This window comes from Trachurus trachurus, assembly GCF_905171665.1.
Source record: "Trachurus trachurus genome assembly, chromosome: 1".
Classification (NCBI taxonomy): Eukaryota; Metazoa; Chordata; class Actinopteri; order Carangiformes; family Carangidae; genus Trachurus; species Trachurus trachurus.
The window spans coordinates 3,455,892-3,480,798 of record NC_139891.1 but is presented as its reverse complement, the minus strand read 5'-3'; the positions used below and the strand labels follow the sequence as shown (position 1 = coordinate 3,480,798).

At 41.6% G+C, this 24,907-nt stretch overlaps 1 protein-coding gene across 1 annotated transcript in view; it reads left to right on the top strand.

The window, feature by feature from the left end:
- The window catches only part of LOC310993747 (endonuclease V-like), a 92,174-nt gene extending 67,906 nt beyond the window's left edge, over positions 1-24,268 (top strand). The window contains exon 9 of the mRNA XM_083982205.1: positions 23,922-24,268. The gene's annotated coding sequence lies outside the window, so the exon portion shown is untranslated. The remainder of the gene's footprint in view (positions 1-23,921) is intronic.
- Positions 24,269-24,907: the final 639 nt, after the last annotated feature.

Genomic DNA, 24,907 nt, shown 5'->3' with positions numbered 1-24,907 from the left:
CGTCAGCACACCTCATCACAGTGAGCTCAGCCAAGCATCACTGACTGAATGAGGGTCTGTCTGTCTGTCTGTCTGTGTCAGCACTGGTCAGTAGACAGACAACTACAAACGTTACACACTGTGTGGGCAGAAGTCGATTACTCAGAAACTGCCCTACAGAACGTAAACTCAGTTAGTTTTTTTTTTATTTGTTGCGTTATTATGACCCATAGTTAGCTTTTGTTGCCAGGCAACATCTAGTGGTCATAGTGATAATGACAAAGGCAAAATTGTGCTGGTATAGAGGGTATGCGTTTACGTCACGTTGCCCTCGGCAATGGCCCTTTTGTTCGGACTGAGTGGCAAAACAAACCTCCCTCAACATGCTGGCGGATAGCGGTGGACTCATAAACTGGATAAAATATCTTATATCAAAACAAATTGATGTCAAAAGGAATCGACAACCAGCTCCCCAAAACCGTCCGCTCCACGGACACTGACATCCTGTAACGCAGTGTGACCACGGTACCTGCAGAGTGACTGACAGGCTCACTGTTTGTGCAGAGGGACGAGATTACAGCTGTTACTGTCGTCTTGACAGTGACTCCCGGCACTTAAACACGAGCTGCTTTTATTCTGAAAAACTCTGACCAGTCAAAGTGTAGGATGTGTTAGAGGACTAATTTATCTCATCATAACTACGACACCTGATACTGTAAACACAGCTGATCCATCGAAAAAAATGACCGCTCCAGTGAATTTACTTTCCGTCATTGAGAACAGGTTCTTGAATGTAACTCGGTCAAAGTGAGACGTATCCTCAAGATTTCTAGCAGCTCTGTTAGGTCATGCATGCTTTACATGCTGACAAAGCTAGACATGTCAGACTTGTATGGGCTCAGAGAAAATCGCTTCGTTACTTGCGTAATTTTTAAACTTTGGCGGCTCTGCCACTCGTCTTTTTGCCACTGTGGACATTCCACAGCGACTTCCGAGTCCAGGTAGGAGCAGGCTGTGGTGGATGGATGGGTCAACAAACAGAGGAATAAACAAAATTAAAGGGATACTTCACTCAAAATCGATAATTCACCAATCTTTTACTCACCGTCATGCCAACGAAGGGTTGGGGGAACATTCAACGTCATCAAAACGCTTTTGGAGTTCCAGGGGGGGTCCTTCTGGCAAGGGATTTTCGTATAATGGCGGCGGATAGTGCTCACTTTTGAATCGTCCAAAACACACACTATGAAACATCCACCTCATACTGCTCGTCTGTACTGCAAGTGTCCTGAAGCCGCCACATGAAAAAGTTGTTAGGAAAAAAATCATTTGATCTCTGTTTTTAGCTTTGTTGTAGTAGTAGCTCCCAGTGGCTCTGATGATGTTTGTGCGATATGTTCTTCTGTGTTTACATCCATAGTTTACAACGATAGCCACTCTAACAACAACTAATCAAAAGTGAGCTCTAGCTGCCTTTATTATATGAAAATCCGTTGCCAGCCGGACTCCCCCTGGAACTCCAAAAGCGTTTTGACGACTCTGAAAGTTTTCCAAACCCTTCAGTTCGCTGGCATGATGGTGAGTAGAAAATTGGTGAATTATGGATTTTGGGTGAAGTATCCCTTTAAACCTTATTTTTATTATTACCATGACAATAAAGATTGTCTAATACTGTGGAAGTACTTATCTCTACCCAAATTGTGACATTTTCACAAAACTGTGCCTCTGTCACGGCGTTCTCTGTGGTAGCTGCTGCTCTTGGCAGTAACACAACACTTTGTTTTTGTGGAAGTAGAGGCAGTGAATGGAACTTTAGCCAACATATTGTGACACCTCAGCATCTCTCTGCACTTATTATTAGGGAGGTGGTTGAAACGTGGCAGGAAGCCTATATGTGACGGTCGGTGTGATGAAAGAGAGAAGGTCACCTCACATCGCCTGTGACTCACTGGCCACTGGTTTGTTCAACCTTGCTGCCAGTAAAAGTAGCTCTCCAGCTGTTCAGTAAAACGATTTAAAGAGCTGGAACGTCTGTCATGACTCATGTATGTTTAATGGTTATTGTTAAAAAAAGATAAAATAAAAAAAAATAAAAAACCCATAAGTCCTGGACCTTCTTCACACTTTAACAGAACAGTCTGTAACATACCTGCCTTATCAAAAAGCATTGGTGGGTTTTATGGATTTGGTTTAGGGTTAGAAATGTTGTGGTCTTTTTTTTTCTAAATGTATTTGAGCAAGAGATCAGCTCCCATAACTTACAGAGTGTTCATGGTAGGTCTCTCAAATTTTGACACAGAGTCAACTCATTTGTCCACTACAAATAGCAGGGCCCAAAACCAAAAAAAACATGCATCTATGTAAGTTTATTGTGCATGTTCCAATACTAAAGCATCTTTCTATGGTTCAGTATGAACAAAAATAACTCATCACTGACGGCTAAATGAAGAACAATGGATCCTAACATTAGAAAGCTGGTGAACATGTATGAATGTAAACCTTCAGCAGGAGGTCAGAAGCAGATCATAGTCCATGTTTAATTCCAGGAAAGATGGTTGACACTTCATAAAACAAGGTAAAAGGTGTTAGAACCATTCCCTGTCAGCCATTGTTTGACTAGCTGTAAGCATGGTGGTTTGAAATAAACATCAATGAAATGACTCATATTTTACCTAAGAACCTGCTCTTTCATCTTATACAAGTTACCTAATTCAAACTTCAACGATATCGATACTAGTCAAAATTTAGACTTGGTCCAAATATTAGTTTCTGACCTAAAAAATGTTTTTTTGGCTGTAAAACCTACACACTTCTTCACACAGCCATGCAAATTCACATGCACCATCAGGGAGGGAGTGGCTACACATGATATTGATCACATAGTCATTAAAAAGAATGACAATAAGAAGCAAAAAAAGCTCCATTTGGGTGAATGACAACATATGTATGCTGCACTGACTGATTTTTTAAAAAGTGGACACAGCTCCGATAGTGGATCAAATAAAGCCAAGCCAACAGCCTTTATTTTTCAGACTCAGTAGAAACTAGTTTAGCCTGAACATGACCTTAACTCTGAGGACATTGAGATCATATTTTGCCAGTAGTCATAGTATTATTGGGAGGTCATGATGCTACATCTTGAAATATACAAAAACTGTGTGATAAGCCAAGAGTGACGAATAATATACCCTGCTATTTATCCTTAGAGTGTGGAGAAAGGAAGGCTTAGAAACAACACTTGTGACCATGTTGAGAAGTGAAAAAAATATAAAATATACCACCATAACTTGAAAAGTTCAAATCCAAACATTTTGAACATTTTTGATATGTCAGTGTCTGGTCAGGATGCCGTCAGATGAAGTTTTACTCAGAACCTTGTTTGTCTTACAGTCCTGATATTCTGTCTAACTGTCTTGTCAGTTCACAGAGTCGCCCACACACTTTACTTTATACACTCTTATATTACGCATACGCCCACCCTCGCGCTCTCAAGACTCATCACAACCCCTGAGGAAATAACGGATGCAGCTCACAGGTTCGAGCCCCCTGTGATAATGGCATGCTGATCTGCAGCATCAGCCTCTCATCTCAGCCGCTGACGTCTCATCAGCAGCAACACTGTCGTTCCCCCTCAGCTCTCACACGTGCCTGCGCCCAATTTGCTCACATTTCACTACATGCGACATGTGAGATAATCTCTGCATGTGTGTGTTTGTATTGCTTTTTTTTATCATAATATGCCATCATGCACACACATCTTTTACGATAAAGAACCCTCCAGCTCTCGGGCTCTTGCAGCGCAGCCCAGTGTAAAGCCCCGGTCTCCCAGGCCATTCATAAGCAGTAATGTACGTTGTTGTGTGTGTGGAGTAGATCAATATGAGTGGTGGCGCCTCGTATCGCCTGCGAGTTTCCCGAAGACACTACATCTAGTTCCACGCCTCACACCCACTACAGCTCATTTGCATCAGAGTTATGTGGTGTTTTACTACAGGCGAGGCAGGAGTGTGATTTGTTGGCGAGATGAGCGGTGAATCAATGATGTGGATATTTGACTTCAAACTCAAATGTCACACGAATGTGTTTTTTTTCTCTCTCTCCCTCTCTCTGTGTGTGCAAACATCTGCTGTGCTCATAAATTTATGAATGACGCACCGGCATATTGCTACATAGTTAGAGAACACACAGTACATGCTGTACACAGTGTAAATCATGGCTGCTGAAAGGTAGCGGTAGCACATTGTTAGATTCACAGATTGTACTATTTGTTATGTCAATTCTCTTCACCCGCTGCGTCTAACAGAGAGACCCTGCATTTCTTCCCCTCTTCCTCACCCTCCTCTTCACTGTCAAGCCTCAGCTGCCGTATAAAGCCCGCGCTTTAATGTCAGACAGGCACTTTCAAACAGCCTTCCTTTCTCTTTCTCCATGTCTCATAGCCGTTCTCACCTCCTCTCCCCTCCCCTGCCCTTTACCTCTCTGAACACCCCCTTTCTTCTTTTTTATTTCCCTTTCCCCCTCCACTGTTAGTGGTATATTATTTTGTCCTCACACCTTGCATTCTCTTTTTTTCCCCTTTTTCCTTTCCTTCTCTACCTCCATCCCTCTCATCTCTCACCACCCAGGCCATCGCTCTTACCCTGCCTCCCCTCCATCAGCCTCTCACTCCGGTACACAGCTGTCAGACATGGCAGTGAAACGTATCACACTGACCAAATCAGAATTCAGTATGAGCAGGCATCTCTTCAAAGCGATTGTCGGCTGATTGGTAAGCAGCTGCTTGTGGAGCAGAAACCAGGGCCAGACAGACAGACAGACAGACGGACTGACTACGGGCAACAGGGACTCAACTTCTTACTGTTCACTGATTTCTCTCTGCTTGGAATTCCTGATCAGTCAGGGTGCCGTAGGTGTTTTTAAAGGGGCAGTTCGCTCAGATGAGTAAAGCTAGGTGTGATGCAAGTAAATGCTTTTAAAGAGGAGCTATGCAGGATTTGTACCTTAACTATGCTACCTTTTTACCTTAAAGGTATAATGTGTAGGAATTCCCTCCATCTAGCGGTGCGGTTGCATATCTGAACGTATTCTTGATGTTGCATTCACGTGAAATCGGGCAGACGTCAGACAGACAACAGACGCTGCATGTAACAGGATAAACAAGCCTCTATGTAAACAAGTGGCCCGCCAGCACGAGGCAAAACAATACAGGCCTGACAATATGTTGTCATGGTGATGTCGTATTGTTTACCTGACCCACGTTTTACCGTCTTTCTCTGGTGGAGTAAAAGGACATCCGGTTGGTTTGCCGACGGCCGTCTGCCTGACTGCACCTGAATGCAACACCAGTGCCTCCGTCCTTCCTCACACTACACAGTGGTGACAGTTTTAACAGGCCGAGCCCACAGCTCCGCTGAGTTTCTATGGTTACCTACGGTCACGCTGCCACTCAACGTAAAAAATGGCGATGCAACATGGCCGCCTCGGTTCGGTGCGTCACCCACTTATGTATTTGTAACGACTTGTAACAACTCATTCTAAGGTACCAGAAAGCTTTCATTTGTATGCGGCTGTGATTCCACTTCAGTGAAATACGTATTTATGAAAGACATATTTGATTTTTGCTAATAAAAAGCCAAATAAGTTACAGACTGGGGCTTTAGTTAAACAGCTTCAGAGTAATAATGATGGTTAAATAAATGACTTGTAACTTGTTACAGGGAGAATGGAGGCTCTCTGCCTTCCACCTAGCGTCTCTTGGCTGAAAAGCAGCTCTTGTCTCTGCGGCAGCGTGACACAAACACGCCACATAACCTGTAATCTCTTGTTTATGATGGATTAAACTACACAAATATACACATGGTAACATCGTATATGATGAATAACGTTATCCACCGCTCTGTGGATTGCTTTCTCATCGCCTTTGTTGTAAAGAATTGCACATGGCCGGGAGGAGGGTTAGCAAAACAGAGGAAAAGCAACCGGACTTGCGTTATTCCCTTTTAAAGAAATGTCTCAGATTCATATCAAGGATCAGGTTGTTTCAACATCCAGAAACATGTGCAAGTGTGTTACAAGTGTGTTACACACCTCCTCTTTAGTCAACCATCACAACAGCAGAGTGTTCCTTCTCATTGCTAGGCTGTTGATGACTACTGACAAAAGCACGTCTGTTAGTAATGATAGATTTCCCCCTGTCACATGCACAAGTATACGTTACTACTAACTACTGTCAGTTACTAACACTACTACTGTACCTGTACAAAGTAGCCTATTACAATCACCAGTGTTGAGCAAATCTTCAGATGAGTCCAAGTTGATGCATCATCGTGTTTCCTGACTGTGATGCTCTGGACTTTTACTCAGCCATCAATTTGATAGTTTTTCTTTTTGGTGAAATATCTCAAATATTGCTCATCAGGATGAATTTTATTTTTATTTTATTAGTGTGATTTACTTTTTATTCATACTGTAGCTCACCCACAACAGAGTCAAACACTTTAATGGAGGCACATGTACAGCATTCAAAATCCTCTCGAAATGTTCAAAATTCAGAACCTGCTTCCAGGGGCTGTTTGTTAGTTTTCTCTGCCACTGCCACTCTTTTGCTGGGAGCAGGTGGTGGTGATTGTCACTCGGTGAAAGCCTCAGCCTTCATCGTCTTTATAATGCAAAAGCTTACAATTCCCAATCCTAGCATGTGTTGTGTCTTCAAGGCAAATTGAAGGCTACAGTGAGTCGCTATCAGAGAGTGACAAAACACACCGGGGCTAATTGGTGAGCGTGCTAACCTCAGTAGAAGAACAGTTCTGGTCGAGACAGGAGTTAACGTTGGTCTTTCTTTCAGCTGCTGCTCAGTAAAGGAGTGAAATTTGATGGTTAATTCACATTATATGGGCAAGTAAAAAGCTGCTAATGTTAACATGAGCTATTGAGCAATGATAAACCTCTACAAGTATAGCTCCTTTACCAGAATGTCCACATTCAGGATGCTGCATCACTATAAACTCTATTGTTTCATTAAATAACATAACATTTTTATATTGGTTTCCCCATTTGTCTCAATGAGGACTGTATTTTAGAAACAGCTCAACATGAAACAGTCAAACTTATAAATGTCATGAAGTCAGGAAATTATATCATCAATAAAATCTCTGTGTATAGACGGGTTTCTTGTGTACAAACAATACTAGGTGCGTGCGCAACCAAGGGGCAAAAGACTGCTCGGAGTGAACTGATATCAATGTAGATGCCGTATTGTTTGTAGTACTGCAGCCGATATCCGAGTACTCGAGTACTCGCTCGGCTTGGGCAGTATCTGAGTGCCATTTCACTACTACGACACCAGTGCTGCACAGACTCTCGCCGCCTTTAGGACGTTCCGCCCTTTCAACGGCCTGGAGCCATAATCTTCTTCTTTTTTTGGCAAACGGATGAGATCCCCTCGGTTTATTATACAATTTTCATCCATCCTTTTGCCAGTTTGTGCAGTTAACAGCACAACAACTCCTTGTCCTTTCGTTTTCTGCTTGACTCCACTTGTAAATAATGAGAAATGTCCCGCTTTCTGCCCCCTGGCTGCGCGCACACATCTGCGATGACGTTGCACAGAAACCCGTCTATATAGACAGAATGATGCCCTTGGGACATTATATCTTATAAGACCCCTTTATAATATAAAATATTGATCCAAAAAAAAGTAAAAGTACGAAGTTACATGTATAAATAGTCAGTTAAAGTACACATACGTCACACAGTAGTGTGTCGTGTCATAAATATTTAGGGAAAATGTTACTTTCTATAAAATATACTGTGGATGTCATTTTGAGTCATGAAGGCACAAGTTCTTAAAAACTCAGCCTCTGATCTTGACTTGTGGCCTGTCACTGCACCACAGATGTCACCCCCATAAATTCAGGTGTTTGTTGTTTATTTTCCCACCCCTGTCCATAAGTCAGTCAGCAGTTTACGTAGGTAGTGAGCATCTCCTGGGGAGCAGCTCGGTGGCAAATGTCTCTGTCACGCTGCCATGTCCTCATCAGTCAGGTCACTGCTGACGTCACGCAGCAGCTCTGAGACCTGATACTGCAACAGCTCATATTTTTATACTCCCCCTCTTTATGCATTCATAAATAAACCGATAACATGTTTTGATGTTGTTCAGCGAGGGGTAACACCAATCAGCTCGTGTTATTTTAGATATTTTTTTTTTTTAAATGTGAAAAGATGCGATTTTGAGACCAAGCAAGTCGTCTTTTTTTCTTTATCAGGCTCCTCAGATGAAGCCATGAGAGAGAGAGAGAGGAACTCAGTGTGGGGTAGGTTAACTCACTCATGTGGTTAGTTGACGGTTGAATTAAAAAAAAAGTGGAAACTTTGATGAAAAGTTTTGGGAGGATAAAAAAGTAAAAGAGTGAAATGAAAAGGCCTTGAGGCAGATTTCTAACAGGTTTATATGAAGCCATCTATTCAAACAGGATTACACAGAGACACATTTGCACATAAACACATCTGCAGTGCAAATTGGGTTTCATTCAAAATGTCCCTTGTTACACTTCACTCATACATTTCATACTCTGACGAGCAGCAGAGAAAACACTTGTTGAATGTCCCATGTAGTTAAAATGATCATGTTGTGCATATGACACACAGAACAGAAAATAAAAATGTCTCCATTCCTTTTGAATGGTCAGAAAGAAATACATTGTGTATTTTTTAGCTTCTGTTGAGCACAGTATTTTACTCTATGAAACCTGGCTTCTTTAATAACACCGCACATGTCAAAGATCACCTAAGCACAAGAGTTGAAAATAAGAAACTATACTATCTATTATCTCTAATATGCCCAATTCTATCATCTGAATTGAATAAATAAACCAAAACTAATGAAAAACATGCAATACGGAGGATCGTGTACAAATATTAGAGTGGTGTTACTGTAATCTCTAAACTCTCAGCAAAGCAGCACATAAATGAATTTCCCAAAATGTTAATCAATTCATTTCAGCAATTCGGAGTAGTTCTGTTCTTAAATGAGTGTTAATCTGGTTTCAGTACTGTGCATCTGTTCTAGAGAGAGTGAAGGCTGTGTGGGTGGCAGGGACCACAGAAATACTTAACTGCAACAAACCATACAGTCATGTCAACATGCTTATGTAAGAATCCACTTTTTATATTTGTATTGTGTCAGTTATAGGAGGATTGATATGATATAAATTGTTGAATAACTCCAACCTTCAGATTACTATTGTATACATACTATGCTGAAAACATTTGTGTCAGTCTGAAAAACTGCTGGTTGTACACACAACTGTGTGGCTCCACATAACCTGCCTCATGTAAACAGCAGCGTGCCTGTTCCCTGCTCACACCTTGACCTCCCTCTGCACCTCTGATCCCATCCACTCACACTCACACAGCACAGGACCATGACGGCCAGCCTTTGCATGGTCCCCCTTCCCTCTCTCACACACACTGACCCCATCTACCATGATTCATCTCCCTGGCACTGTGAAGTGTAAAGGAGATTATTACCAGTGAAGGGCTCAGCCCCCCCTGAAGATCTACTGCTCTCCTGTCTGCCCTGCAGAGGAAATGGGAAAATATTGCTAATGTTTACAGCCCCGAGAGCGTGTGCGCGCGTGTGTGTGTGTGTATGTGTGTGTGTGGGCTCATGTTATGTGGACTGGTAATGCCTGAAGCCTGACCAGCATGGCTAAGCAGCTCCAGGCTTGTTTGCCATCTAGAAATGTGCTGACTTCAGGGGATTTTATGTGCAAATGTTTCTGTATGCCTACGTTTCTCTCTCTCTCTCTCTCTCTCTCTCTCTCTCTCTCTCTCTCCCTCTGTGTGTGTGTGTGTGTGTGTGTGTGTGTGTGTGTGTGTGTGTGTGTGTGTGTGTGTGTGTGTGTGTGTGTGTCATCATGTGTAAATTTATTTTTGCACATCAATAAATCCAGCAGTCAGCTGTTGTCGAAGGCTGCACAGTCAGTTGTGCAGCCTCTTTCTTCTTCTTTTCCACCTTTAAATGCCTCACTTGTTTCGTTCTGATCACAACGAGACCGAGTCCTATTAAAACTACAGCACCAAACAATCATCATCCTCGCCTTCCTCAGTAACTCTGCTAAATGAGAGGGACTCTGACTAATGTGCTATAAATGAAAACCTATTAGCACATATCATGTAAATTATAGGTCAGCCTCATTATTTGGTAATGAGTTGGGGGGGGGGGGGGGGGGGGGGGGACCTATATCCAGACTGCACTCAGTTCACCAGTCTCCTTAAATTAACATAAAGATATTGGACAAGTACCTAGAGCGGTGGCTGTGATTGCAGTGTGTGCATGTGAATGGTTTAAACAGGGATGAGGAGAGTCTTCTCTCTGAGGGGCGTTAATGTCACCGCCAGATTTACATACATTCTTAAAGATGAAATCTGATGCAACTTAAGCACCAAAATATGTAGAAGTCTCTCCCTCCAAATGAAATCTTACTGAGTACAGAGATGAATATAACATCCCCTCATTATGAGCAGACGCATAGTGCTGCGATTTAAATGACACTCTGAAATTTGTGAAGGGCCATCGTTTATAGTTCTGTATCAAAGTAGCCGTTTGTCAAAAGAGAAGGCAAGGCTAATGTATTTGTATAGCACAATTCATACAGAATGCTGTTCAAAGTGCTTTACAGAGGCATAGAATTAATTTAAATCATAGACAATAAAAATACATTTAAAAGAAGAGAAATAAGTCAGTAAAAGGGGGTTTTAAAAGACAACAATATTAAATACTTAAGAATTAGAATGATAAAAATCATTCACGATCAGATACCGTCGTAGTTCCGACCATAAACTGCGTTATTCCCATGACCTGCCGAGCAGCATCCACGAAACCGAAAGTAGGAAATGCTATAACAAAAAAACGATCTAGACAAAACGATATATTTATCAAAAATGGATCCATTAACAAGTGTGGGTAACATAGATTCATCCACATTAATATGAGACTCTTTTATAACCAAAAGAAAACTCTTGGCTGTCTCTCATTCACCACTATCTGCTCACTGAGAGAGTTATATATGTACAACAAAATGGTGAGTTCAGCAAAGGGTCTGCGGTGTAATCACTTTGTCTGTTAGTGACAGGGAGAAGACCACTGAGACTACTTTCTTTAACTTCCTTTGAGTGATAGTTCAGGTATTTGACGTGGGCTTGTGTGAGGTAGTTCAAGTCAAGTCAGGTTTCTTTATTTGTCTCCATTGGCTTGGGGGAAAATGCTGCACAACACATAATAAATAAATAAAAACACAGTGAGTCGATGACAACAGCAAGGACAAATGTGCAAATAACATTCAAGGTGTGCAAAGGCATCATACATACATGCAAGTAGGTACACACATACACATTCAAGGACGCCAGACATTCAGCTCTGCTCATTCATGAGCTTAACTGAAAGAGGAATAATCTATAGTCAGTGTTTTACACGTAGATTTGGATGAGTCCAGCTTAGGAAAGCAGGAGCAGCGGTACAGATGCTGAGTGATGTGCTGCAGTGGACAGGGTCAGCAAAAAACAATGTGTGAGTCACTTTAAAAAAGTGCCCACAGAAAAAAGCTGGTGCATTTTGAATATTTTCACTGCTTCATCTTCCCATCAAAGAGCTGCTGAACTACTATATTCCTATAGTCCAAGCACACACTGTATTATTGTGCTGATCAGCTGCAGAGGAAACTGTGCCGGTGCCCCCGGCTACTTCTCTAATCTGGGAGCACACTGACCTGAATCCACTGCAGGTAAAATATGACTTTGAACAGTCAATTGAGCTCTCAACAAACTCACCGCATCAGAAACGCATGGGGAATACACAAATAGATGTAAAGCAGCAACATGAATCAGTTTTATCCTCATCATAATTCCACAACAAAAGCCATAATAACCAATAATATCCATTGAATGTTTAATTCCAGTCCGTCCAGACATGTATAGATTGTGTTCCACAGACTGGACTGACTGACATTGCCGTCTCTAGATCCATGCTCTAAGAAAGGGATCCTCAAACTGTGAAGCGCAAGCTGCTGCTAGGGGGTGCGTGACATGAAAAGGGTAATGGCGACACTACAGTGGTGTTATATTTTACTGATAAATAAGTATATAACTTGTGCATATGGGGTTTTCACAGTGTAAATAGTATATTTCAAAAAGATCATTTGTAAACCTGAATTAAAAACGTTTCAATAAAAATAAAAATTCAAGTAAAAATGTACCCATAATCCAGCTGATAAATAGACTATAAGTCTTTTTTTTCAGCATTGGAGGTGCGTCAGCTAAGGCGGAAAGTAAAAGGGGATGCACGGCCTAAGTTTGAGCACAGCTGCTCTAGGACAAAGATTTGATCCGTTTAAAATACATTTTCCTTCAAGGTGTTGTAAAACAATTAAAACATGAATGTAGTGTACTGTAGAATATTTCCCAGTAGCTTTCAGTGACACACAGATCCTCCCTCTCTCTGCATGGTGTGTGTCTATATTATTGTGTGTGTGTCAGACACTTTGACTGTGGCAGGCCACTGAAGCAGACTTGATGTTCGCTCTAATCCTCAATGTAATGGTCAACTTCAACACTGCCCTTTAATGTGAAATGTTATTGTAAAACCATTATGCAGTTCCAGTTCAAAGCTCATTCAACGGCAAAAAAGACTCAAATAGAACACAGGCATCAGCAACATGATATATACACATGGACCACTCAGCTAACAGCAAGTTATGAGAGCAGTGAGTTTAAAAAAAAAAAAAAAAAAACAATGATTTCAATGAACCTGACTTCAAAGTAAGACATAAATATGAATAAATAAAAATATATACAAACCTACTTTTTATGGCCTGAAAGTATCCACAGGGGAGAAACTCAAACTCTTTACACAGAGCATTGGACAGAACTATTTTTAGCCTTTGAAACAGCTCTTTTGGTGAAACTGTGAGACACAGGAGTATTTGAATAATGTCTGTTAAAGCTTCAGATCTGGAGTTTCACTGTTTTAGGTGCATAAATGCTAAATGTTACTACCAGAGTTGTAAAAAGCTCTAAGATACTGTATGTCTAAGGCACATTGAGGGTAGAAGCGACAATCATGTCTGTTACATGGTATACCGAAATGGAATCTCAGAATGAATTTAATTTTGAATACTGACAGTAACAACAACCCAGTAAATACCCAGAGGCATTGCAACAGGGCAGGCAACCCGAGCAATTACCTAGGGCCCCGAGCTGGAAGGGGGCCCGCAGAGACAGCTGGCATTGGTCCATATCAATGATAACATGATGCTAACAATGGTTGTGTACACAGAACATGTTGCATATGTCAAATTAAATCATCACTGGTTTGAGATTTTAATTTAATTTTTTTTTTATAAATTAACGGTTAATGTTTGTGGCTGCGGTTGGAAGGGGGGCTCCAAGGTGCCTCTTGCCTGGGGCCTCCAGAGTGTCTAGAAACGCCCCTGCAAGCAGCCACTACCAGTTCATCCAGATAACTCTAAATGAGCTGCAGTCCATGAATGTTTTTTTTTTACCAGGAAAACCAACTGAAATGCAGTAATACAACTCATTCAGATCACTTCTATCTATCAGTTTTATAATCAGACGAGGGCAGTGGTCATCTCTCTCACCTCTTAGGGAGAACGTTCTGGGTTCAATTCCTGGGTGGAGTTTGCATGTTGGAAAGTGGAGTGACATACTATGTATATTGTCCAGGTGTTAGCACGTATAAAGAAGCACTGCAGCAATCAGACTTGGATACTGGCTGTTGACATGTACAGAAAGTGTTGAGGGTGTATTGGTGCTGGTGCAGCAGCAGCTGAGTCCACTCGGGCACAGGAGTTTGTGGTGCTGAATGATCCCAGCAGCGAGTGTGCACTGCTACAGAGAGTCTTAAAGCAGAAGTAAGCGGAATGTTTGTGTTAATATAAGTCTTAAATAGTTCTATCTTCCGACAGCAATCACTTCTATAGAGTGTTTGGTCTGAAACACGGGTCTGTCAGTCACTCTGCTCTGCTGTAAGCCCAGGAGAAAACTTTCCTTGTATCCTACAAGCTTTATCCAATGAGGAGAGAGAACGGCATGAAGGGCTGTGTGTGCAGCTAAGGGATGCGCGTGAATGGTGGTGACGTAGGGACGAGGGCGGGGACTGCTAACTCCATCGGCTGACAAGAAGTTAGCCAAAACCACCGGATCGCTTACTTCTGCTTTAAGGGAAGAATGCGTCATGTTCCAGTGAGTTTTTAGGAAGACAGCAGGACAGCCAAGATTGACGTCAAATTGCACAATGAAATGGAAGTGAAGCTCACCGCCAAAAGCTGCCTCTGTAGTCACCATTTTTCAGCAGAGCAGTTTTGAAACAGCTTCAGAAACAACTGGGATTCACTGATAACGGTCTGAGGAACAGAGCAGAACCAACCATCTCCCTCCCAGACTTTCCACCTGCTGCTAGGCCTGCACCCTGAAAAACCAGTCTGTTGCAGAGAGGAATGAGGATGCTGCTTCTCCTCTGGCTCCGGCTCTGGTGGCTCATACATGTTGGGCTGTATTTTGCAAGATATTGTTGCAGGGTGAAGTCATATTTTGTTTTTGTATGATAACTGACGGGGATGTGGAGCTGTTACCAGCACTGTAGTTTCAGTGGACACACCCCCAGCGTTCCAAAAGGGAGAACCAGTGTTTGTTTTTTTCAAATGTTTGAAACCTTTTTATATATTTGGTGATACTTTAACTATTTTTTTGGTAACACTTTATTATAAGTATACACTATTACTGTAAGCATTAGTTAAGCATTAATAATTACTGAATTCTTCATTTATAACACATGAATACTCATTAGTATGTAGTTTATAAATACAGTTAGTGCTTATCAATGATGAGTAAAACATGTTAAACTGCGTTTATAAACTACATACTAATGAGTATTCATGTGTTATAAATGATGAATTCAGTATTTCATGCTTAACTAATGCTTAATAGTGTGTAAAGTGTTATCATTTATTTTTTACAAATTCTATGGCCCAACCAAATTTTATGACAAACTCATATCACAAAATCATATCTGTTCAAATCACCTTCAGACTCGGTGGCTTTTTAAAAATGTATTAGACCGAGAACATTTTGTTGCCATAGATACACTGGCCCGCAGACACATACAAACAGAAGAGACAAACAAGTACAGAAAATATCTTCATTGATTAGACAACACATGTGCTGCAAATACCCAACAACAACACAACCAACCCTGCTGCAGTTAGCACAGAGACAGCAGCACAAGTGTTATCAGGAGGCACAGGAAAGTCATGAACCCAGCTGGGATGTGCTTGTTGTTCAGTGCTGCTGTGTGACGTTTGAAGTTAAAAGCACTGAACAGTGAGTATGCATAGATGTGTTAAAATACATCCCAGCCGGTTCATCATTTTTGAATCCCTTGGAAACACCGTTGTTGTCTGTGATCCTTGCAGCTTCTGCAGCTTCTCCGTTTTGTTTTGTAGTGTAAATTTGGAGCCTGTTTTGTCAAATGAAGATATATTCTGAATTCACAGCACATTTGCGTATTTGCCTGTGTTTTCTTAAATTGCAGTGTACAATTTGAGCTGTCAGGGCCACCGTACATGTTCTAATGCTCTTAGATTTTTATTGCTAATTAATTAACCAAATCAAAGCTGCAGGTTGAAGACGATCACATTAAAAGTGTTTGTCACATTACAGGATACCTTAGCCCAGCTGTTTGGTATTATTTCAATCACTTGTTTACTATTTCATTCCAGAAGTTTCATCAGTGTTTCTGGACTTATAATCGTCTTTCCTTTTTGAAGAACACCACAGTGTTGCTCAGCACAGGTCGTGGGGTGTGACAGCAGAGCAGAAACCTGAGGATGCTGGCTGATGACACACATCATCAGTCATTTTATCCTACTATATCAGAACTTAAAGGAGATATCAGTGAAATGTTTTTGTTAATATAAGTCCTAATTAGTCATATTTTCCGTCAGCAATCACTTACATAGAGTGTTTCGACCGGAACACGAGTCTCTCCGTCACTCTGCTCTGCTGTAACCCGAGGAGAAAACATTTCTTCTGGGATACAAGTGTTATCCAATGAGGAGAGAGAACGGCATGAAGGGCTGTGTGTGCAGCCAAGGGATGCGCGTGAATGTGGTGACGTAGCACGAGGACCAATTGATGCCTGACAAGGGCGGGGGCTGCTAACTCATGGTGCGTTCAAAGAAACTCGTACTTTGTTGTTTTCCTTCCTGTGAAGTCATACCAGTTCGATCTGGTACGAGTTCACGGGTCGGAAGTTACGAGTGGCCGTTATAGGGAACTTTCACAGACAACAGGATGGTAAAAACACGAGCTACGGGTTACCTGGAACGCTACCAAGTCGTAGTTGTGACTTGAAGCTGTAACTTACGGTTTCAAAAGCCTGCCTTGAACGCAGCATTAGCCGAAACGGCCGTGAAGCTGATATCTGCTTTAAAGAGATATTTCAACATTTTGGCAAGTTCACCTGTTGCCATAATCCCTATAGTCTTACGAGTAGGTTAATTATTGGTGCAAGCTGTTTTTAGATGGGCGCGGCCCGTGGTATTTTCGCCTGTCCCCCATCAAACTCATCAAATACACAATCCAAAAACTCCAAAACACTCTCATGGACAGGTTGTGACCTGCACATTCACCACGCTATGCTATAGTTCAGAGTATTTGCTTCATGTGCCATAATGTTACATAATTATACGTTATTTTCTCATAGTGTGGTGAATGTGGAGGTCACAACTTCTCCACAAGAGTGTTTTGGAGTTGTTGGATTGTGTATTTATAGTTTGATGAGGGAAACATGGAAATACTGTGCAGCTCACGTCTCTGCTCCGCCAATCTAAAAACAGCTTGAGAGAAATGTAGAAATACTATGAGCCTCTGTTGCGTTAGCTGAGCAGGCATTTGTCAAAATGTTGAAATATCCCTTTAAAGAAAAACTCAGTGGAACTAACATTTGGAAATGTTAAGTTTGTATATGTATAATCCTTGGATCTATTTATTTAAGTTAAAGTGTTCCTTGTTGATGATTGTATGTGGAAGCCTGTAATGTGCCCCCCATGCATCATCCAGTCTTAGATAGTATGCTTAATGGCCTATTAGAGTAACACTCCCCAACTCTAATTGCCTGACTCATACCCATCAAAGCTTCACTGTGCACTTTAAACAGGTGCTGCTGCACAAACCAGCTCTCATCATGTGTCTTTTATCAACATTAACCTTTTAGCAGAAACACACACACAGCGTCAGAACGTGTTGCCCTGAGCGTGTGTGTAAGAAGAACGGGGCCACACTCGACAGTCTGGGTATTTTTTACTGAAGGAGGTGTATTAAAGGTGTACAGAAAAGAAAATTGAATTTGAGCCCACTTTGGGTCATAAAATTAATGTGATAACTCATCTTTCAGACGTTGTAGGCCAAACTTTGTGCAAAATTCTATTTTTGAGTAAATCCGGGATGAAAGTGTGTATTTTTTTTTTCGCATTGGATAATGCAGGCGCACGGATTATACGTCAGCCTGTACACGATTCACCAGCCACTGATATTGGATCCGTCATCCGTCATTCAAACGTCTGAGACACGCACACACACACGGAGCTCGGGCTCACCCCAAGCTTTGAATATCCCGCCCGCTCGACAACGACCAATCAAATTCGTTTTCCTCACTCGGGTAAACTCGTGTTGCAGCTCGTGACAACTCGGCGCGACAAACAGGACAAACGGCCATTTCTGTACACCTTTAAGAGAGGTCAGATGGGATAGTGGGAAAATAAGAATATGAAAAGGGATTTGGTCACTTTCCACTGTCTTAATCTGACATTGTCTGCTCCTCATTTTTAAAAGTATACAATAATAGGCAATATGGCATGTTTGAGACACTTCACCTCACAGTAAAGACTCATACTAAAGATACACATGGGGTTCATGACTTCACCCATAGGTTTCTGAAGAGATGTTTTGAATCTCAGAAGTTCTTCTGCCTTCAACATGACGGCAGCAAACTCCGAAATAGGAAAAAACTGCAGTTTGTCCACTGGTTCCAGTGAGTCAGTCTCCATAGCCTGCCATGTTAAAATATCCAAATATACAGCAGAAACTAAAAATATCTACAGCCTGCTCAAAAAGACAATTTCTGTTATTCTCTACAGCTAATTTCGTCCATCAAGACAACTGTAAAGGGATTTTTATATCTATTTATTACACGGTTCTATTGAATGCTGCATTCTGATTGTCAATCGCTGTATTCTACAGTCTGTTATTTCTGTATAGAGGGATTATTTGTTCACCAACATGTCAGATGCGGTGTTAGCTATGATGTTGTCAGCGAACTACAACCTTTTATCACCTACTGATAAAAGTGTGTGTTTTATACATAGACTGTTGGTTTTATAACGGCAGAAAAAAAAGAAAAAAAAACGTCAGGATGGAGGATCGAGTTTGTGCCACAGCAACGGCAACTCGGCCACGGCCCAAGCCACAGATCATCGGTAAAAAACAACAATGTGCATCCCAACCTACCTACAGCTATTTAACAGACAATCATGTTCAGGAAAACACTCTTGAGTCTTGAGTCTTGAGTCTTACACGATTACAAAACTATGAGGCTGTGAGGACTGAGGTGCTGCCCGGTCAGAGACAAGGGAAGAGGACGGACCTGTCTAAAGTCTGGAACAACTGCATCCTGACTGACTGGCTGAGTATGTAATTTAAAACAATATAGCTTAACGTTAATTAATCTTAGCTTGCTTTCCATTAGTATGTGGCCTCGTCTTCAGTCACTGTCGTTATTGTAATAAACTTTTCACAACTTAATAACTGCAGTTCTACAGCTGTGCCTGTGGGCATATCTAGCTTTATCACCATTCAAACCAACGTGTCTAACACATTATATTGATCAAAATTAATCGCCAATGTACTATTTTTTCTCTTTCGTTTGCCTTGAAATGGGTGTGAATTGACGATATTCTGTAAAATTTGCACGTTATTTTATTTTTATCAAAGCGAATAGTGCAACTAACAACCCAATAAGACATGATCGCGGCTCTTGCTGCTCTCTTTCTGCAGGCAACTGATAATCCCTCTATGACACACCATTGCTAGGGAAGCCACCAATAAAATTGTCATCCTGTCCCATTCATCCTGAAGGGGTTTCATCCAATATTTATTCCTCACTCTACATTATCCCGTATATAACTCACCTGATGAAACTTTATTAAGGGTTAAAGTTCTGCATAATTGAGGGCGTGGCCACTTTGAGTGATAGGTGTGTCACAAGCTGCACCAACGTCTCCGCCCCACACGTCCTCCTGGAGGTGTCAGGCACTGGCATTTCAAAACCGCTCTTCACAATCCTGTAACATGACATCATGATACGTCCATGGCTCACTTTTGGAACCAGCCTCTCGATGAGCTGCAGATTGTGATACTTAAGTGTTGGTTGCTTTATATATGTCATGAAATATTCAAACACTAGTCAAGAATGTTGCTACTCTGCAAAACACAGCTTTGGTATTATATTATGCATTCACTGCTTAGTTGAAGAAAAGGAGGGAGAGAAAATCACATTTTATTTTATAACTGTGAAGCAAGTTTAAATGTATAATAAGGCCTGCAAAAAAAAGTGAAATATTACATTGTTTTTTTATGAACCACGAATTACTGAACAACTGTTAGTGTTAAAATTTGGATAAAACAGAGTTTGTCTCATAAACTCAGCTAAACTTTATCAGGCCTCTGTGAATGTGGTCTAATCTCATTTGACTGACCATAACCTCAAACATAAAGGAACCACCATAACTGTCAGCAGACTTTGACTCAAGTTGTACTAAACCCAGAGAGCCAACACTAATGACCCGTGTTCTATCCCATCAAATCAGTAAAGAACAAAACTGAAAGAAATCAAATACCCTGTATTTAAAAATCAAAAATCAAAATCAAAATTGTACCTTTATTTTAAAAAACTGGATGCTGTTTTAATTTGCTTTATATTCACATTCAAACTAGCCAGCAGGTTCACTGCACAAAGTGACATACAGAACTATTTCTTGAGTACCAGCACTAAAAATATTTAAATTGAAGTTTCCCCTCAAATCATAACCCTCTCTCTATATAGAACATTTTCTGGGTATTTCCTGGTAGTCACTAACATACATATACATTATTTGTACAATTTGAATTTCCACAATATCACAAAATTCTTAACAATTAAGACTGAAGTATACTTTTATGTGTAATTTCCACAGTAACTCAAGCTAAAATCAATCAACAGTATATCATGTGGAGTGATATGTGGTCCAGTACCTGCTTTATGTAAGCCAGAACTGAAATGCATCTTTAAAGTTAAAGGATAATTTCCGTTTTTTACAACCTGGACCTTATTTCTAGCATAAAATACAATCATTTTACTCACCCAGAAACTTTGGTGTCATTTGGAGTTGTTTTGACGAAATTAGCCCCAGTGGAGCGGCGCGTATATCCGTATAATGCGAGAGCACGGGGCACGCAATGCAGCCTCTAAATAACACATTATCCGCCGCAAAACTCGTTCATTTCGCCAATATTTTGTTATGATACACTAGTGATATTCCCCTCCGAGCCCGTGGTGGCATGTTATCAACATGCTGCGCCTGTAGGTTGACTACTGACCTCTGACCTGGATGATGTCATCTCCGACCGGTGCCCGGCTCATTCTGATAATAATCATTCTGCTTCGGCATTTGGGTCCATTTTTATCTCAACTAGCCGGAGCTTTAGTGAGTCCAGGTTGAGGAGAGGAAGCCTGTGGAAGCTGAACTTCATCCAGCTGCTCATTTTGTTCTGACAAGTCAGAAACACGCAGAAACGAACCATAGCATTAGCCGTAGCAAGTTAGCCGCGCCGGGCACCGGTCGGAGATGACATCATCCAGGTCGGAGGTCAGTAGTCAACCTACAGGCGCAGCATGTTGATAACATGCCACCATGGGCTCGGAGGGGAATATCACTAGTGTATCATAACAAAATATTGGCGAAATGAACGAGTTTTGCGGCGGATAATGTGTTATTTAGAGGCTGCATTGCGTGCCCCGTGCTCTCGCATTATACGGATATACGCGCCGCTCCACTGGGGCTAATTTCGTCAAAACAACTCCAAATGACACCAAAGTTTCTGGGTGAGTAAAATGATTGTATTTTATGCTAGAAATAAGGTCCAGGTTGTAAAAAACGGAAATTATCCTTTAAGTCTGCATGTTTCATGTGAGGCTTCCAGTAATATTTTAAATCCATTGCCACTGCTTTTTAAATGTGTTTCAATAAAATTACTTTGACTCCATCTGATTTCCACTTTCCAAAGCTCTCACTGTCCTTGGTGAGTACATTTTGTGATACAAATGATCGTCAAAAACAAGAAAAATAATACTCAGGGATGCAGTAAACTGGAATTATCCTTTAATCCTGCAACTGATAGTACTTACAGTAGGTGGAGTAAACAGTGCTAAGTAGAAATATGTGTTTGGAGCATAATGCTTTTCTCTGCTTGTAACAAAACAGGAGAAACAAGCCCTGCTGCTTTACACTGTGCGTGTGTGGTGGTGTGTTTAGTAGATGTCCACCTGCAAAGATGATTCTGCACAAAACTATACAGTTCCTTCAGTCATCAAACACACATGCACATTAAACCCCACCAACAGAACTAATCACAGCTCTTCATAATCACTGGCCGTGCATCTAATATCTAATATGTGCTGCAGTATATTAACATCAGGTCCACTGGGAGCCCCCCCCCCGCTGTTGACACAGTGGGGCGGCCTCATCTTCTTTCCTCCAGCACTGACCCTGGGTCAGCCTTATGGAATGTCCTCTCTCTTGCTGTTACAACCCCATTATGCTGTCCTCTTATTGCCCATTCAGCACCTTGACCGGCTCGGTGGCCCGCCTGTAACATGATAACAGCTCTCCATCTCATTCTCCATCTGGCTCTCTCTCTCTCTCTCTTTTCTTTTTCTTTATCCGTCGTTCTCGCCTGGGCCTCTGACTCTACTCTCTCTCCGCTGCTCTGTTGCTCAGTGACACTCTCCCCCGGTTTATTTGCTGATGCTGATTGCCTCTGTAATGCACTGAAAATGTCCTGGGTGGATATTCAGAGCAAATTGCTCCATGTCGTGTTGCTGTAGGACCCAAACTAACTGGACTGCGGGGGGAAGGGGGCAGGGTGAGGAGGAAAATAACGATGGAGGCTGCTAATGGGCCTCTCTGTTAGGCTCCAGTTTTTTTTTTTGCTGTTACAGCACAGAAATAGCTGTGGCATGATAGTCTAATGTGTGCAGTGCAGTGTGATGGAGCCCCAGAGTGTAAACTCACCTGTAAGTTAAACCGCCTCTTCAGTTTCACATCCACCGTTTCCTACTGCTGGAGTCACGGAGCAGGAAATCACTGTGAACCAATGACAGCCAAGTTTTCACATGTCACACAGCTGAGGAACCGATCCTGTCAGCTGCTGGTACAAAACACACCTGAAAACCTACCAGTGCACAGAAAGGGAATTAGCATTAGCACAACAGTACCACTGAGTCACCCACAAGCCAGCAAACAGCATAAACAAATAAAACATGTTAACCTCTGCTTCTGATAAGTTTGGTCTCTGGTATGTCTGCTGATATGTGGGAGTTTGACAGAATGAATCTCAACCTGCAGGAGATTGTAAAGAAATTCTATAAGAGCAGAGATGTTCCGATCGGGGTTTGATGACAATAAGCTTATTGAAAGATCATTCTTGCACGAAGAGAATAATATTTCAGGCTGACCTTGCGTAAGGATAATACATGCTGTTCCTGAATGTCCTCACGACGTTACCCTTTTTTTGTAAGAAGGAGAATGCAGGTTTACCACAGTGATGAGTCAGAGCCACACTAAATCAAACTTTGCGCTTTATGCATGTCATAAAGATAATGTGCAGGACGAAGGACAGGAGAATAAAACTTATTTAAACACAATTATGTCATCCTGGCTGGATGTCAGCCACATAATGAGTGATCTCTCAATGTAATTACAGCAGGTATAATAATTTTTATAGTGTTTTATGTGGTGCATTATATCTTTCCTTTTTTTTACTTTTGCTTTTACAAATAATAGATTGGGCTAATATGTGTATCATAAATATATGTTTATGTTGTAATTATGTAATTATCATTTTGACCTCATGTACAGTACAAGACACATACATAGTTACAAATGCAGCTGAAAGAGGAATAGACTGTAGTGAAGATAGAGGAGATAGATAGATAGATAGATAGATAGATAGATAGATAGATAGATAGATAGATAGATAGATAGATAGATAGATAGATAGATAGATAGATAGATAGATAGATAGATAGAGTAGATAGATAGAGTAGATAGATAGAGTAGATAGATAGAACATGTTAAACCTGCACATAACAAAGTGGTTCCTACTGCCTATGATCTCATTGCCTCATTATCAAACCATAACTGTAAAGACATCATTTCAACTTTGCTGCTGTGTTGCAGTTGAAGTTGCAATTTTGTACAACAGAGGTGTGACAGTCTCAGAGGAGTAGTAGCCCCTCTCTTTGCTAAGAGGAAGCGCAGGACGCTACAAAAATAACCTGAGAAAAGAGTGTTGTTGGTGTGAGGAGTGACTGTGAGATGCCTGAGAAATAAACACTCATGCTGGACTCGTGTATCTCCGGGGATCATTAGCAATTTGAGCTGAGAACAGCAGCTGAATGCCAAATGACTCTGACTTAAATGCACTTTAAAGCTTTGCAATGTGGGGGGTTTTTTGTCTTTGAAAAGTGGCGACTCAGTGAAAAAGATGTTGAACTATTTTCATTTCACTAAAAAGTTTGTTATTTGTATCCTTTTCTCTTATTTCAGGTTGTAAATGGTACCAGAAAGGATCTGAAGACCTCTGAACACCAGCAACCACAGGAGACACCTACGGCCCTTTCATCTGCAGGCATGTGTGCGTGCGTGTGTGCGTGCCTGAGAGTGTTTGAGAGAGAGAAAAGTGCTGTAACTTTCATGTGCTTTTAAAAGCACAGCTGTTTTAGTCTGGGCCAGGACGACACCATCAGACTAAATGTGTGTCTTTTATGCACTCGCCCCATATTCAAACTGGATATGGGTCAGACTGGCTCTTTTTATATACTGTTCTCATTACATTTTGGGTCACTCAGCTTTTTACACTGAGAGCTTTGTAAATAAATCATAAATGTCCCTGATCATGTGTTCTGTTAATATCTGTGACTTTGCACTTTATGTTGAATTATACAGTGGGCTCCTCCTCCCAATGCCGCCGCAGGTGGGAACAGCAAACGACAAAAACAGCCACAGGCCTCGCCTCTAACGCGCGGCCAGTACCGAGCGTCTCTCTCTTTTAAATGAGTCAGAGTTGGCAGAGGGCAGCTCTGTGCCAGGCTGGTCCCAGCGAGGCGAGCGGAAAAGAAGGGCAGGAGGGTAGGGGGCTGACTCTGCAGGGATGGTGGCCAGGAATAGAAGTGGTCAGATGGGGCAGTATTGATCAGCAGTAGGGGTCAGGGGATCGTCAGGGGAGACCGCAGGCCCAGCCCACGTCAGAGTAATGTACACAGTGTAGGAAAACACTGTACAGTATGGACAGATTGTGAGGGAAGAGCGCAGGTCATTTCCTGTTCACTGCACCAGTGTGCCAAAACCATGGAAGATGCTCGCTGACTGATCAAGTGCCAACTCTAGTACTCTAACCAGGCTGTTGACAGTCTAACAGTTTGTAGCACCTTAAATGCTCATTATTACAGTCAAACACTTTAAAGCAGAAGTAAGCGGAATATTTGTGTTAATATAAGTCTTAAATAGTTGTATCTTCCGACGGCAATCACTTC